Source organism: Rhynchophorus ferrugineus, unplaced genomic scaffold, assembly GCF_030347505.1.
Source record: "Rhynchophorus ferrugineus isolate W39M unplaced genomic scaffold, kcgeb_rfMv2 rfM4, whole genome shotgun sequence".
Taxonomy (NCBI): Eukaryota; Metazoa; Arthropoda; class Insecta; order Coleoptera; family Curculionidae; genus Rhynchophorus; species Rhynchophorus ferrugineus.
Window position 1 is genome coordinate 31,127,059 of NW_027472583.1, and position 12,042 is coordinate 31,139,100.

Below are 12,042 nucleotides of genomic sequence, written 5' to 3' on the forward strand. Positions count from 1 at the left end.
GATTACTTCTTGCTCCAACATATAATTCGTGACCTGTCTGAGCAGCGCTTAAATTCTTTGAAGATACTAAAAAAATTAATCGATTCTTGGATAGCCTTACTAAATGGTTGTTTCGAGATCTAATCTGAAAAAGATGGGAAAAAGTAACAGCGGTCGAATAAGATACATTGTGCCGACTTTTTACAATAAAGTTTCAAAACTAATTTATACGTACGCCCAATATGTTAACAGTAGTGAAATTGAACGCTCCAAATTATATAATAAACATACATTAGAAGATATTACTAAGAAGATTCTTTTGCAGTAGACTAGATTATTTTAAATTTACATTCTCAATGCAACTTGTGGCGAAAAAACAAGTAGATATCAGGAAAAGAACGAATACAAGATCTTATATAAGTAAGAAGTGAAATATAATCAAGGTATTGTCAAAATCTACAGTCATTACTATTCTTAACTCGAGCTTAAGAATTTTAAAGTAATTTAATTTAATCCCAGCTCCGACCTAACTCTTAGGATGCCGAAGCACACAAATATAAAGAACACAACAAGAAAAAAACAGTTGCGATGTTGCTGTGCACCTTGCCAATAGTGAAGGATCGAAATTATAGAAAATATAGAAATTATAGATAGAAGGGTTTAGTTTCATTCAAAGTTGAAAGAAAGCCAGTCGAAGATATTTGGTTTTGAATTTTTGAATAGAATCACCACAACATCTCTAAAGTGAAATTCTTATTTCAATACCATTTTCATTTTATTGCCATCACAATATAATATTTGATAACTATTTAATGTTTAATAATTGGTAGATCAAGAAATAGTAAAATTTTTGAAAAGGAAGGAACATGTTCAGGTTCCAATGCTGTCCAACTCGAGGGTCAGTGTATACAGTCGAAAGTGAGCGAAAATCAATAAATATGAGAAACCCACGCTTTTCACATCTAACATGTTCCTCCATGTAGTAGTTTCGGGTGTAGCCCGAAAATCAAAGAAAGGTAACTTTTTAAAACTAATTTATCTATTTTCGATCTCCGAAAGTGATGTTGAATGACATTTCAACTCAATACGATGTCCTAGACGCGCTATTTGAATTTAGAAAATATTTAGAAACCCAACGGAATAATTATTAAGTAAATTAAGCCAATTCGACAGTTATGAGAAGATGAATTGTTTTTTATTCGGAAGTATAATTTCGACACCTTGAAACTATTTCGAGGCATAACCGTCAAGTTTACTGTTCGCTCAGCGAAAGGATGGAATGAGCGACTGTAATCACTGTAAGAACCATCGAGGTATAAGTCTCTCATCAATCGGCATACATATGAGGCTTCAAATAGTTCGTGAGGAGACAAACCGAGGAAAGCAAGCGAAATTTATACGCTACGTCAGTTGAATGGGGAACGTATTAGAGTTGAACAGCATGTAATTGTCATTTTTATTGATTTTCGCTCTGCTTTCGATTGTATACATTTGACCTAACATTGGAGCTGAACATGTTAGTTGCTAAAAGTTATCTATATCTATAACTCTCCATTGCTTTTCAACATAGTAGTGGGTGCAATAATGCAAAGAGTTTTTAAAAATATAACCTTCAACATGATGCTAACAACTCCTTGACCGATCTCATATTTGTTGATGATAGCACTATTCCCTGATACAGAAGTTGAGGCACACATAATTAATTGCACAGCAGTGATTACTACGACACTATATGGTTTGAGAATTAGTGAAAAAAGACTAAAGTATAGACAACTAATGCTTCGCCTGCTATTGTAAATCACAAAGGGATCCAGTTAGAGCAAGTGTAGGAACTATCGGTTATACAGGAAAATAAAATAGCATCTATCGCCGAAGTTATAAGTCCAGTCGGTCAAGATACTAGAGCTTTTTCTCCTCTAAGATGGTGCGTGTAGATGGGAGCAAATAATATAATAAAGATTGAATCGATATCTTTCGAACGTTTGTATTGCCACAGTCTAATATTTGTCTGCTTGAGGTCTTTCAAAATTTCAAATATTTTTTCTCCGAAATAGTATTAGACGTGAACTTATTCGTTTAAGATGCGGAAACCAGAGCACAATTTAAGACAAAATTCAGAGACAAAGACAAGTTAGAATGGGTTGGACACGTCTGCCGAATCAAAAGTGAACGAATTCCTCAAAAAGTTCTTTCGACCATTTAGATGCAAGATACAGCAAAAAAACTGTGAGAATTGGTGAAGAATGTTCGAAGTTATACGACACCGAGAGCAATGTTATTGATTGATATCATTAGAAGCCATATCACTAAAACTGTTACAACTGAGGTTTTAATTATTGAAAGCTTCATGAAAATTTATATATTAAGATAAGGAGTGAGACCAATTCCCTCCATATTCGGGTAATAACATAAAAATCGCCACATAAAATGAAGAATTTATTTAAAACGAACACCATCGCCCGATGTATCCAACCAAAAATGATTTACTGCAGCGATCGGGGAGGAATCAGGCACAGACCTCATTGCTCTAAATCCTCCGGGATGGAGAAAAATATAAAGCCTCGTCGTTGACTTTACGTCCAGTGTCGTACGGCTACGTAAGTCCTCGGTCCATAAAACCGAATTTAGTCTCGAAAGCAGAAATATGGCGGTCTCGGTCACCTCGTTCGTTTTTGCCGCCGCCTGCACGACGGTCATCGAAGAAGACGTCCGCGGTCGTATATCAGAGCGCCCGGCTGCTTTTGTCGCCCAAGAAATAGCCCGATCCCGGCAAATACATTGTATCTAAATTAAAGGCCGCGCTGGTTTTCCGAATGGGACATTTATTATTTACATAATGGAGAGAAACGCTCAAGGATGGTACGTAACTGAATTTACAGCTCGTTATTTAAATTAATGGAGAATGAAGAGCTGTGGTCACCACAATCGAATAGAATAATATTTTAAGCTGTTTGATTAAAATTTGTTGGTCTTTTTGTTAGTACTTGATTTCAAATGACTCCGATGGCTATAGGCTGCTATTGATGCCTGTGGCTAGCAGATCATATTAATAATGTGCCTGATCATTGTCATCTGCGACATGTGTTATTCATGCATTCCTGCAGATCGTTCTTTGAATACACAACCAGATTAATTCACTATATATTCTGCAAATATAGCCAATATTTGATCACGGTGACTTTCAAAGGCATTGAGTTGAAGAATTTGGCTTTAATATGGGGATTTTAACAATATAAAATGAAGGAAAAGTCACGAGTACTGATCTTACAGCTGGCAAATCTCATCATTACAACTAAACCAAAACGGCAATTGCTAGACCAATATGATACTGAAATGATAAACTCTAGAGGGCATTCTAGTCTAGACATTTGAAAAAAGTTTAACCCTTTAAGAATATACCATTATGAGAATTTTCCAAAATGTAATTATTTTTAAAGGTATAGCTATTTTAATAACGCTGTATCTCAACTGGCTCGGCCGTAACGGATCGAACAATAGACGATTGGCCGATTTATAGGAGCTAATCATCTGAAATCCTACTAACTCAATGTTGCTATGCCCAAAATAACATATGCATATGATGCTATGCCCAAAATAACAATGAATTTATGAATTTTTTACATCACACACATCCTACAGATCACACGATTAATATTGCAACTTTTATACCAATTAGCAATGTTAATGAACGCTTCATTCCCATTTTATAAAGGATAATCCTTATGAGAATAACAACTGATCCAGAAGCCTATGCGCTCAGAAATCCGAACTTCAAGAGATTGATAGAAGGCCAGAAGCGCTCGTTTGAAAGAAATAAGTTCGAGAAATGCTTTTTTTTAGGTAAAGGAAGATCCAATCTATGAGTGGAGGAGACAGGAAAAAATATAAACTTTAAACGCGTTTTTATCGAAAGTACTTTTCTTCAAGATTTACATGATAAATTCTACAGAAACCAACTTAATCATAATTTGGTGTGAGTCTTCTCTATTGATTCTTCTATAGTATTAGAGTGACACTACAACAAAATTTGAATATTTACTATTTTCCAGAAAATGCGGAAATGGTACAACGGCGGTAATTTGGCGAAAACAAAAGTTTTTGAGTTTTGTACGATAGCACCTCTTTACTAGATTAAGGATTTTTTTTGTTTCAGAGTACTAAGAAAGTTGCAATCGTGCCATTAGGGCGCGTCATTTTTGAAACCCCCAATTCATCAATCCCTAACTCTTTGAATTTTGAATATTTTCACATCTTTTTTTTCTATGCTTTCTTTAAATATTAATATACATCTAGTTAAAAAAACAGTGGTATTTTATTATCACCTGAAAAAATACCAAAATAATAGAAGGCCCATGCCTTTAGACTAAAATACACCCATCATATGTTATCAAATTTCCCAATATTGCAAGTTAACTTCTCCAAATTGGGGATAAGAAGTTTGTCAACCCCCAGAAATCCCCCCAAAAGTTATTTTAATAAACGAAACAAGTTGTAAAAAATACCAATACATCTAAAAGGCCCATGCCTTTAGACTAAAATACACCCATCATATGTTTTTAAAGAATATTCCTTTTGACACAAAATCTGAATATATTCTTTGACCAGTTGTTCAGACCGATATACTAATTAAACCTGGATCTCATGCAGAATAAAAAGTTGAAAGGAATCTAATGCAAACATATCCAAGAAGAAAGTGCTATAAGTTTTCGTTTCTTCGTGTTGGGCATTTTTCATAAAATTATAATTCCTGTAACATTATTTGATCTTAACTACCTACCTTGATGACCTACCAAATGGTTATCTGCTACATGTCCACCAGCGTTGCTAATATCAATTTATCAAATTTCCCAATATTGCAAGTTAACTTCTCCAAATTGGGGATAAGAAGTTTTTTAACCCCCAGAAATCTCCCCAAAAATTATTTTAATAAATGAAACAAGTTGTAACGGTTTAAATGTTTATTTTTTATTATTTCATAACATGGAATGAAGTATATGAGTAACTTAGCTCTGCCGCCAAATTTCTTAATCCCTTTCCCTGATGCCATTAAAGACACTACAGTATCTGTATTTAGTCGATTGTGGTTCATCGTTCTTTAATTTTTAAGGACTCTCGGCTGATGCGCTCCTTTACAGTATTATCAGGAGTAATGGAATTATAATTTTTATATTTGGGAATAAGTATTGTAGCGACCTTGAGGTATGTCGAATTATACATCGTGGAATAACGGTCTACAAAATACCCAGAAATATAATCCCAGATGTTGAACACGGGCGGGGTGCCAGCAGCGCCAACTAGAACCCGACAACGAATAGCTGGCGGCAACCCCGAGACGTTTATCTGGGATGTTACTGAAGGGTATTTCGGTCATTCAGTTCTCAACCCTCGTTTGGTTCAGACGTGACACCATCGATTGCCCAAGCCTCGTCACCAGGTAACACCGCTGCCATCCGCTTTATTATTTGTATTTTTCACATTTTTTTATATTGTCAATAAATAACGGTCACATAATGTAAACACCACTGTTTCATTTCGTTTTACCTCCATTCACCGAGCCACATCATTTACCCTAAAGTATTCTCCCGCAGTTTTTAAGGCGAAGTACTTTACTCCAGTAGCATTCACCATCAATATTATATCCCCATAATCCCCAATCAACATAAGATTCCCCGCAGACTGTGAAATTCCGTATAAGTTGGCAACGCTCATGTCCGCATAAAATCGAAGACGCTGACGAATTGCTAATTAATAAAAATCTTAATTGTTTCGTAAAAACTATTTGTTTCTCCTGACAAAACATTAAATATACCATCCTGCTCGAGCAATAACATTGAAATAAATTGTTTACCGTCCCCTCCCATTTCAGACATGAAAAAAGCCGACCGAATCGTGCAGAATTAAAAATTGAAATTTCGGCCCGTCTTGCTCTAAATTAAAACCGCGATAATATGAATATTCATCCCGAAAGGTAATGGACTGGCCGCTTCTTTTATGTGCTTTCTTTTTTTGCGTTCGTTGGTGACCAGTTTTCAACCAGGCTGCTTATTTTTGACAAAGACGCAAGACAGAAGTGGATAATAGAAGTCGGGATATTGATGGATTAATATAGCCCTTTTAATCGTTTCAAATTGTTGTAAGTATATAGACTGAGGCCGGTGGTAAGACCACATTTACTAATATATTCTTTTTTAAAAATATATTCTTGTCACCTATTAAGTTCGAATGGAAAGAGTGAATTTGCCAAATATGGCGAGTAGGATAGGACTACCTAATTCTGGATACAGTTTGTAACATGTAGTCGAATGCTGTCATGCTGCAAACTCACTTTCTCCTATTTTGGTTAATATAACCATCATCCAATTGTTCAGTTCAAGTGCAATAAACTATAATAACTAACAAATTAAAATTGGGCTTTTAAGATTGTTGTCTTTCAATTTGCTATTGCAATAAACTCATTACTTCTAAAATGTTAAAATAAAGGCATATATTTCGATCAGTGATGTATGTTAATAGTAAGATTGCAATAGTTTCCAATAATCGACTTTCAATAACTGATGTCTTTAAACAGGTTAAAATACATTTGTGGCAAATAAAATTTTCCACAAATTCTATTTTGCTGACAGATAATTTAATAACTAATGAAGAAAAATATCTTAACGTTTAAATATAAGTAAAATCTAACGACAGGGCACTAGTATAAATAATTACAGAAAGATCCTATGCGAAATACCCTAAATCTGCTATTTATTTTAATTCAAATCATTATTATTAGTACAATTACTATCACTCAACAATTACTACAAAAACACAATAAAATGATGAAAATCCGGTAATTAGCATTACAGTAGTTAAGATGACTATCTTCTAGACCTCTATCAATAACACCACACATCCAAATAGGCTTTAATAATTCTATTAATTTTTATTTCAGATCTATTGGCAAGAGGATTTATGACCAAATAATATATGAAAAAGTTTTTTACATTTGTGTAACAATTGTTCACAGTGGCAATTACTTTTTTTCTGAAATTCCACTTCAAAGGTACGACCGTAAATTATTTCTGCATAGAATAGTGACGGGTGGATTTATTTTGAAAACTCTAAGCGCATGATCTTTTGCTATCACCTGGGGAAGCCGGCCGATTCGCAAGACAATGCTCTGTGTTTGCTGAGAGCAGAGTATCGTGGTGTATTACTCACTATTGAAACCTATTGAAATAGTTAATAGTTATCACTTTTTATAACAAATAATCAATTTGAAGCTTGTATTGATCAAAAAACGGACGGTTGGAGCCGAAGACACGGTAAAGTACTTTACAATACGATAATGTGTCGTCTTATAAAGAAAAACTGACCAAGAAGCGTTGAAAGCACTAGGATGGGACATATTATTGCGCTGGCTATACTCGCCACGCTTTGTCGCTCTGCGCTTGCAGAGCAGCATTTCGCCAATTTCGAAGAAGTTGCAAAAATGGCTCGATGAATGGTTTTGCTCAAAGCATAAACAGTTTTTTTGGGATGGCATGCACACATTGTTAAAAAGATGGATAAGATGTACAGAATCAAATGTCCAATATTTTTGCATTTTCTTGAAAAATATGTAGTTCCTTTTTCGAAAAAAAAAACCGTTATGCATTGGTAGAATCATTGACAGAAATAACACAAATTAGGTAGTCAGTTATGACAAGCATGTGTCTCGAACAAGTTCAGGACCCGAAAACTAACTTTTTTGGGATAATCTTTATAGGTCAGGGAAGAATATAGCTTCCGATTGATAATACTTTATTAAATAAGGTTACAGAGAAGAATGTTGCATACAACCAGTGGACAAAAACGTTACAAAGATACTTGAAAGTTACTTAGTCATAAAAAAACAGAAATAACTGTAACGTTGTGCATTTATACAACAACGCGACGTGAATGGCGGAAAACGATTTCCGAAAATTCATTTTTGCGCTAGAGCTCGCCTGTTTGTTATCGTTAGTAAGCTTTAATCCGTGCCCGGCTGTCTCGAGCCGAGAAATGTTTCATTAAAATATTCCGACAGAGGGAGTACACAAAAAGCGACGCTCACCGGTACGCAATTTAATAAACAAAGAAAAGTCTGGTGCGAAAACTGGAGTTATGGCGCGGGTATGCGGGCCCTTCCGTGCGCCGCTGCAGCGAAATTCCGAATATTATGGAAATGCGACCTGCAATTTCTGCATTCACCGAATAAATATGTTTTTCGGCTTCAGTTTATGTCGACGTCGGCCAAAGTTCGACATAATCCTGCGGACGTTATTACGTTGTTTTCTGATGCATGACTATTTGTCTATTTTTGCTACTGGAAAATACGGTGATTACTATATAATTTTCACTGTTGCTGGACATAACAAGCCGTCGTATTTTTGAAAATATTAAAATAGCTTATCAAATAAAACTAAGACAAGGTCTCCGTAAATACCATAATATGTCGTGAGTAATTAGATCACTACTGGCAGTGTCCTGTCCGTAATACCAAGTAGTGATTCGCACATGTTCTTATTTTAGCGAGGAATTCCAACAAAAGTTCTGTCCTAGCCTTCATAGGGTCAAGACGTGTTTTTTCCCTCCAGAAAACGAGTCTGTAAAAATAAAATAAAAATACATCTGTATTTTATTAACAGTTTCAAAGAACTGACAGGTACGGGGTATGGTGAAACGGCCAAGTGAAGCAAATACGTGCTCTCAAACAAAAGAGGTTCCAAGTTTTCCTAAAAGTGAAAAACATGCTGGATCTCTACATTTCAAAAGGCATCTAATGAGATGAGAGAGAATAAAATTAGTACAGAAAGCTTGTGTGATCTAACATTTGATCACACCACAGTATTAACACTGGGCGCGACAGTCCTAAGGAAAACAAAAAAGCCTAATCTTACTAATAAATATACTGACTGTTCAAAAAATCAGTTTAAAAGTAAGACTTAAAGGTATAGATGATCTTGAGCAACAAACCAAAAATATAATTGAACAAATTCGGTTAGCAGCAAAAGATGCTACCCCAATAACAAAAGATAAATCAGAATATGAAGTAATTTACAACCTCGAAATTAGAGAAATGACAAAAGAAAGGCGAAAAGCTAGAAGAGAATGGCACAGAACCAGAAATGCTGCATTCAAAACTATTTTCAATAGAATTAGTACTCAAACGAATAAAAAATTCAAGGAATATAAACAGAAATGTAAGTAAATTAAGGGATGCTTGAAGATGGCACAAATAATTAGGCTCAAAAAAGCTGACAAACCTGTAGAACAAGTCGAATATTACAAGCCAATTTCGCTGCTACCTGCAGTATCAAAAATATTTGAGAAACTAATATTTAAACGTGTTAAAAATATTGTAACAATACCAGATTTCCAGTTTGGTTTTCGAAATCACCACTCAACAGTCGATCAAGAGCACAGAGTAACTGCGGCTATTGAAAAAACGTTTGAGGAATAGAAATACTGTCCGGCAATATTCCTAGATGTCTCACAAACTGTTGATTCAAATAGGTTGATTTATAAGACAATCATAAAGCCAATTTGGACCTATTGGGTGCAAATACAGCGCTGTCAAAACAAGTCATTACCAATGTCTATTGCTGCGTAACCAACGAAGAACTGCACGATGACCTGGAAATCAAATTGATTTGCGAAATTATCCAAGATTTCGCCTTGAAACATGAAAGAAGATTACCAAGTCGTACTAACGCGGAGGCAATACAACTGCTGGATAGCGCGCATGATGTCAGAAGATTGAAGCGAACCAAACCATACGAACTTATATAAACTGAAGGTATAAACTAGTGTAAACTATAGCTTAAGTTATTATAATTTTATAATTGAGGAATACATATTGATGTGTTTTCTCGTATTCATCTTGCTTGTGAATGTATCCAAGTACAAATGAAATGTAGTAATAAATTAATTTATAATTAAGATTGTATTAAGCGAATCTAAGAAAGATGTTACCAAATCTTTTAAATATAGTCGACCACCGACTAAACTTCTATATCCTTTTTTACTACGAATATATCGTATTTTGAGTTGAATTGTTTTGTATTTGAAGTAATTAGCAGCTAAGGCATATTAAATATTGTTGATACATATGGTAAAACAGGCTTAAGTTCATTATGAATAGTATTCAGAATATTCTAATACTACACTAAAAACAGAGCATAGAGGGAAACATCTTCTTTGAATAACACTTTTCAACAGCCCAGGTACTATTATCAAAATCAACATACTTTGCATTCTTTCAATGCATTAAAAATAGGAATACAAAAGACCGAGCTTTCAAAATATCAAATTATTGTAGACCGTTAAAGTACGCCATTGGGTATAATACTATACTACTATACTATAACTATAGCAGCGCTTGATTCAAACCATGGATCAACAAATATCGATCCTAACTAAAACTTTTAGGCAAAATCAGCCTCACTCAACACTCAATTTCAAAATTCAATTAAATTTAATTCAGCAAATATGATACATCTGGATGTATCATATTGGCCTGGGTCAATGCTCCTATAATATATTATACCTATGTCGTAAAATAATCAATCTTTGCTTTCAAATGCGCCAATAATTTCTGTAGTACTACAGTCTGTAGTCATTGGTGGCCAGATGTGGACTAAATGAGGAATGAAAAAGCAATTCGAAGCCCAAATCGATCACTTTGATAATAGCTTTCATGGATTTGTGATACAAAGTGCTGTTTTCCGGAACAAAATTTATTTCACTGTAACCTTTAATACATTAAACACTAGATTGTCATTAAACTTTGACTAGTGTCATTTAAAGATTAAAACTCGGTCAGGTCTAAGTTCAGTAGGTTGCGTCTAAGTCAGCATTAGATTCAAGACATTTATCTGTATAATATCTCCCAAATGTGTCCAGCTTGTCTAGATTCAAAACCTTTCAAACCAACAATCTAAATGATTGAAGCGATTCCAGAACTTTTTAACTATTGATTTTTTGTTGAAGGAAACGTAGAAAGTCGTAGCGCACCACTTATGGTTATTCTGTTTAGTTACATACCAATTGTCGGTTTTGGTTTCAACAATTTAAAAATGGTACTTTTGAAGCTAATGATGTAGAACACTCTGAAGCACCAAAAAAGCTCAAAGCAAAAAAACCTGTTGGAAAATAAAAAAGGAGCAAAATACATGCAAGCCCCTAAATATTTTGATTAGTTAATAACAACCAGAATACCGTAAAAATGATCCATCACAACATCAAGCCTTCGTGTCTACTTTAATGGATTCAATCTCATAATTCGAAGAATTTTACAACCGAATTTAATCCGATATATCGACGATACAACTAGTAAATCGTAATCGAAAACCTTTCGGCTACCGCACAGTCATAAAAACCACATTCGGCGTCTAAATCAATGCGGATTTTATTATTGAATAATTTAATAAACCATGGAGACGTATAGTCGCGGACCTGTTGCTCTTACGGATCGACATGCATTAAATACGCCGTGGGTTTAGTTCTTTTCTTTTTTCTTTATATATTTGTACAAGTTATGTTATAAAAGATGCATCTTCGAAACTAACAGACTGGATTTCTTGATGCGGCCCCGATTGTAAATCTTCAGACGTAAAAAAGGTAGCGGAACTCACCGAGGAACCACAAAAAGATACCTTTTGTTTTATGGCCCCGTCTATATTAGATTCGTCCGGATGTTTTTATGGCCTCCCCATCTCATGATGGATACGTTTTTAAACTGTTAAGAAGTAAGATATTTTTCTATCAACAAAACGCATTAAAATAACTATACAAAATATCTGACAAAGAATCATGCGACAACACCCTGTAGACCAGACGTGTTTGTTGTGTCAGGTCAAATTCGATTATCACTCCTAGGGAGGGCTTTTGTTAAAACTGGACCGTTTTATGATCGAACTTTAGAGAGGAATTAAGGTCGTTAGAGAACAATAGCTGTCGTGCCGGCCTGTAAATCTTTTCAAAACTATGACGTGTAGTAGATGCGGATTAACATTTCTATTTTAGAATGGAGAAATTGCATTCTTTATGTCTTATATTTAT

At 34.7% G+C, this 12,042-nt stretch overlaps 1 protein-coding gene and 1 long non-coding RNA gene across 2 annotated transcripts in view; both read right to left on the bottom strand.

The window, feature by feature from the left end:
- The window catches only part of sli (slit guidance ligand), a 687,830-nt gene that overhangs the window by 463,546 nt on the left and 212,242 nt on the right, over positions 1-12,042 (bottom strand). The window lies entirely within an intron of this gene.
- On the bottom strand, positions 1,171-4,526 carry LOC143196128 (uncharacterized). The gene is made up of 2 exons (XR_013005671.1): positions 4,482-4,526; positions 1,171-3,258 (listed from the first exon to the last, which is right to left on the bottom strand). It is a non-coding gene; the product is annotated as an uncharacterized LOC143196128 (long non-coding RNA).